Raw genomic sequence first — 5,950 nt, 5'->3', positions numbered from 1 at the left:
TGTCCTTCTCATGGGTGCCTGGGTAAACAAGGCTGTGCATAGGACCCCCGCCCAGAATGATGCTGGCAGCACATGTGGGCTTTTTGAGGTCTCACTGAGGCCTTTCCCAGGGTTAGAGACAATGCAGAGCATTAAAGAACCACTGTGGCTCTCCAGTCATTAAGGCACCTCCATGACCTTTCCTGGGGTTAGGACCCCCACTGGCTCAGAGTCCTGCCTAACACTCAGTCCTTGGGGTGAGTTTCCTGTTGGAACTCTGTGACTGGGTTGTCCTGCCAGGTCACAGGTTCCAGGTAGCACTGGCTGGAGAATACATTTTATTTTACTTTATGATTCTTTTATGAAACAGAATATGCTTACATCTTTTGTAAAATATTGATCTCATGTTGTATGTCAGAATCTTCTGTTATGAAAATGTGAAATGAGGCCGGGAGTTTGGCTTAGTGGTAAGAGTGCTTGCCTAGCATGCATGAAGACCTGGGTTCGATTCCTCGGTACTACATATACAGAAAAAGCTGGAAGTGGTGCTGTGGCTCAAGTGGTAGAGCTCTAGCCTTGAGAAAGCCCAAAGACAGTGTCCTGAGTTCAAGCCACAGTACTGGCAAAATGAGACCAAGTTACAAGTCACAAGAAATAAGCAAGGCTTGGGCTGGGATTGTGGTTTAGCAGTAGAGTGCTTGCCTAGCACGCATGAAGTCCTGGGTTCAAACCTCAGTACCATATAAACAGAAAAAAGCCAGAAGTGGTGCTGTAGCTCAAGTAGTAGAGTGCTAGCCTTGAGCAAAAGGTCAGGAGCAGCACTCAAAACCTGAGTTAAAGCCCCAGAACTAGCAAAAAAAAAAAAAAAAAAAAAAGCAAGGTTTGTCCCCCTTCCCCCATTAAGTCCTGAGACTTTTACCTGAGTAAAACCTGAGCACTGTACTTGAGCTTTGTGGCTCAGGGCTGGGGTTCTATCACTTTAGCCACAGTTCCACTGATACAAGGCTCTGTTTGTACTTCTTTTTTCCTTAATATGCTGATTTGACTAGAGCTTTGTGCTTGCTAGGCCAATAGTTTGCAATTGAGACCATACCTCTCGCCTGTTTTCACTAATTATTTTTTTATTAAAGAATTTATTGAGATTGATTTTTACATCATATTTCAAATGACATGTTTAACAAACAAGTGTTCAAGAAGGGAATGTCTGGATACAATCATTGGCACTTAGTTTTTAGAACATAATCAAAATTAGGCTAAGGGTTTATATATTATAGATACATATTAATTTATGAAATAAAACATTATGTCTATAGAGTCATAGGTTTTTATGTCTATGTAGTTATGTTTATATTTCCAATACCATGTCCATAGCATTGGGTATGAGAATATTGAGTCCTCACTCTTGTACTCTTTGGATTTAATAGCCACATATTAAGGATACCATGTGCCTTTTGTTCCCTTGGTCTTGACTTGTCTCTTTCAACATGATTTACTCTAGATTCATCCACTTCTCTGCAAATGCACTAATTATTTTTTTAACTGTATTTTTTTTTTTTTTGCCAGTCCTGGGCTTGAGCTCAAGGCCTGAGCACTGTCCTTGGACTTTCTCAAGGCTAGAGCTCTACCACTTAAGCCTCAGCACCATTTCCAGCTTTTTTCTATGTATGTGGTACCAAGGAATCGAACCCCAGTCTTCATGCATGCTAGGCAAGCACGCTACCACTACGCCAAACTCTCGGCCCTTAACAGTATTTTGTCTTTTCTTTTTTGGTACTAAAATAGGGTAAACAAGTTACTGCTTTAATTTGTTCCAATTTTAGTATTGCAAGACTATTTGTAATGTCGATATTATTCTCTTGATTGATGCTAAAAGTTTTCCAGCTAGCCTCTACCAAAAAGCTCTGTAGCCATACTTGCTAACCTTGGTTTGAATTGGTACTTGTTCTCAATCTGTTTTGCCCTGTATGACCCACACTTGTAAGATGCTGGCTGTATATGACTAGGTATTTTTCAGAAGGTAATGAAGCCATATCCTTTACCAGAAAAAGTCTGTATTGTTCTACTGTTCTATGATTTCATGCAGCCTGGCCTATAATTGTAGTGGCCAAACTTTTTTGCCCTACTTGCACCCGAAGCCCACCCCCTGGCAACTTGGCTTGTAGTGATTGTAATGGCCGAACTTGTTTTGCCCTATTTGCATCTAGAGCCTTCCCCACTTGCAGGCTGGCTTGTAGTTATTGTAGTGGCCGCAATTGCTTTGTCCCATTTGCACCTAAAACCCCTCAGGAGGTAACTCCTACTGTGCTACCAAATGGTTTCTGACCTGTTTCTGGCCTTGTTTACCAGGTTTCCAAGAAATAAGCAAAACATTTTAATTAGGTAGGAGGGGAAATTCCTGTGGTTTTCAGGAATGCTGAATGCATGGAATCCTGAGATCCAGACCTCAGGTGTCATCCTGATGCATCAGCCACTTTTCACTCAATAAAACACCTTTTCCATTTCTGATCGTGACTCAAGTGGGCTCATTATTTGCCCATCTGGACCCCATAACAGTACAATGTGTCCACACATTAGAATCCCTTGTGACAACAAATATTTGTTGATAGGCTTTAAAATGATGTATACGAGATCTAAAATGAATCTTATAATAACTTTCTGAATGAAGAAATTCTCTTTTAAACTAAAGATATGTTTTACAGATTTAAAATATGTGAACAGTTCTAAGAAAAGATTGTATTGAAATTATAGCCTGAATCCTATAATCAGATGATATTAAGTGTCACATTATAACCTAGTCTATGATAGTTTAAAACACATCCTTTCATTTTAGACATTTAAAAAAAAAACTCAAGAAAGGTACTTAGCTTCAACCCACACTTTCTGAAGGAGCCCATTCTCCAGCTACCTCAATATGTATTTGTTCAACTACATAAAGATGGCCTTCCTGAAGATAATTATCAAAATAAGCAATGTGGATGCCCAGATCCCTTTTAAAACCTTAATTGCGTATAAGAAATTACAGTCATGATATTAAGGTAGGAAACGGGAAATCAATGCTACCAAATGACAATGAATCACAAAGGGAAAACTATCTTTTTAATAATTATTTTTTTTTTCAAAATACCAAGGCACATCTTTTCTTTCTAAAACCATCTGGGCTCATGAATATAGGACCGTAAGTTGTGACTTTTTTTTTTTTTTTTTTTTTTGCCAGTCCTGGGCTTGAGCTCAGGGCCTGAGCACTGTCCTTGGACTTTCTCAAGGCTAGAGCTCTACCACTTGAGCCTCAGCACCACTTCTGGCTTTTTTCTATGTATGTGGTACCGAGGAATCGAACCCGGGTCTTCATGCATGCTAGGCAAGCACTTTAACCACTAGGCCAAACTCCCAGCCATGTTGTGACTTTTAAAAGCAATAAATTTGTCATAATTGTAGCAAATCTGAAACATTATTAATCCTGTGACAATTACAAGGAAGAAATATGATCATTCTGTCCTACCTCATTAGCGACTCAAGAGGTAGAAATCAAGAAAATTTAATTTTAAGGCCAGCCCCAGCAAAAAACTGAGACCCATCTCTGTCCTAGAGACAAGATCCCATCGCAACAAGTAAGATAAGCATGGTGGCACATATCTGTGATTCCAACTACCTGGGAGGCTCTAGGTAAGAGGATTGTAGTCAGAGCCTCAGGCAAAACCGTATAGGGAAAAATAGCTAAAGTCAGAAGGGACTGGGGATGAGGATTAGATGGTAGAGTTCATGCTGGTAGAGGACTTGATTTCAAACCCAAATACTGCTCAGAAAAGAGAAGGAGGGAGGGAGAGAGGAAAGGAAAAGGAAGGAAGAAAATGAAGAAAGGAAGAGAAAGAGGGAGGCAAGAGAATGAAAGATCTGAGATACTGCACCTAACACAAGTATAAACTTTTTTTTTTTTAGCTAGTGGCTAAAAATATTGGCTAAATGACTTAAAACATTGTCATCTGTGTCCTCCTAGTTTCTTTCTTCCTTCCTTTCTTTCTTTTATTTTTCTGTATGGCTCTTGGAGCTTGAACTTAGGGATTGGGCATATCCTTGAGCTTTTTTTTTTTTTTTTTTTTTTTTGCCCAAGACTAACACTCTACCACTTTGAGCCACAGCTCTACATCTGGTTCTGATCGTTAATTGGCAATAAGAGCCCTATTTATTTTCCTGCCTGGTGTTAGCTTCAAACCTCAATGCTCAGATCTGTTTCCTAAGTAGCTACGATTACAGCTGTAAGGCACCCATTACCTGTGTAATACTATTTCTTTATTGCCTCAACTCTTAATTTAGACTCTAATGAACTCTGAATGTAGACATATGGTTATTTGAGAGACATTTTGTTCAAGACTCAAGACTTTCTTTATTGCCAGGAATTTGGTCTAGTGGTAGAGTGCTTGTCTAGCATTCACAAAGACCTGGGGTTCAATTCCTCGATACCACATACATAGAAAAAAGCCAGAAGTGGTGGAAGTAGTACTGAGGCTCAAGTGGTAGAGCTCTAGCCTTGAGAAAGTCCAAGGATAGTGCCTCAGCCCTGAGCTCAAGCCCAAGATTGGCAAAAAAAAAATATTTATTTACACTGGTAATGGGGCTCCAACTCAGGGCCTCGTGCTCTCTTAATTTTTTCTGCTTAAGGCTTATACTCTACCACTTGAACCACATCTCATCACTTCTAGACTTTCATTGACTTAATTAAACACAACAGGGCCGGGACTGGGAGTTTGGCCTACTGGTAGAGTGCTTGCTTAGTATGCATGAAGACTGGGGTTCAATTGTTTGGTCCCATATATATAGAAAAATCTGGAAGTGGTGCTGTGGCTTAAGTGGTAGAGCACAAGATTTGAGAAAGCCAAGGACAGTGGCTCACACCCTGAGTCCAAGCCCTAAGACTGGCAAAAATAAATAAATAGATAAATAAATAAGAGGGCTGGGAACATAGTTTAGTGGTAGAGTGCTTGCCTGGCATCCACAAAGCCCTGGGTTCGATTCCTCAGTACCACATATTCAGAAAAAGTCGGGACAGCGCCCAGGCCAAGTTCAAGCCCTATGGACCCCCCCAAAAAAAAAAAAATAAAAAGAGACTGTCTAGCTGTGCTGGTAACAGTAACTTGGTTACACCATTTCAGTAGGAATAACTATGAATTCCAAAATAGTGGCTTATTTTTTGGGAGAAATAAATGCTACCAAGGCCTCTGACTAAGATCAAGTAGTATCCTACTAGGATGGAGTTCAAACCAGTAGAATGTTAAACATGTTTAAGTTGATTTTGGTAACCATTTTGGTGAGTTAAATAGTTGCCTAGTTACCTGAAGCATAAAAAGCAGAGTATTTCTGTATCACGCTATAGGAAGACTGGAAGTCATAGGTTTGCTTGGCATATGCATGGCCCTAGCACCAAAATCAACTAATCAAAAACCCTAAACCAAAAAACCCAGCCAAAAAAAATCCATCGAGAGGATGAAGATGAATGTAAGGGTAAAAGGGGAATCAAGTAAGGAAAATAAATGAAGATTTCTCCCGAAACAAATATGCCCACGTTTTACCTAGGCATGATTAAGTCATTTGTATCCAAAGTTCAGGCCAAAGGGAAAGCTTTTCAACCAGTCTCTAGGACATATCTGAAGAGGCGACAGGAAAGTCGTCTTAAAGAGTTTGTGCAATCTCCTCAAGCCAAAAGAAACTATCCAGAGTAAAGTGAGCATCTCAGTGTGGAGGGTACCCCCTCCGGGAACCTGCAATTTAGGGTAGCAAAGTAGCCGACAGCCAGCCCTGTGGTGGTTAGGCAACCTTCAGAACACTCTGCACCGTGTTAGCCCCGCCCCTCGAGGCACTTCCGCTACTGCGCATCTCAAACCTCTCGTTTTCATTGGTCAGTATCTGGCTGGGGGAGGGGGGAAGACGGCTGAGGGGGGAGGGAAATACGTCATATAGCGAGGTCATTTCCGTCCCG

Source organism: Megascapheus bottae, chromosome 12 (genome assembly GCF_031878675.1).
Source record: "Megascapheus bottae isolate mThoBot1 chromosome 12, mThoBot2.hap1, whole genome shotgun sequence".
Lineage (NCBI taxonomy): Eukaryota > Metazoa > Chordata > Mammalia > Rodentia > Geomyidae > Megascapheus > Megascapheus bottae.
Note: the sequence above shows the minus strand (reverse complement) of the source record.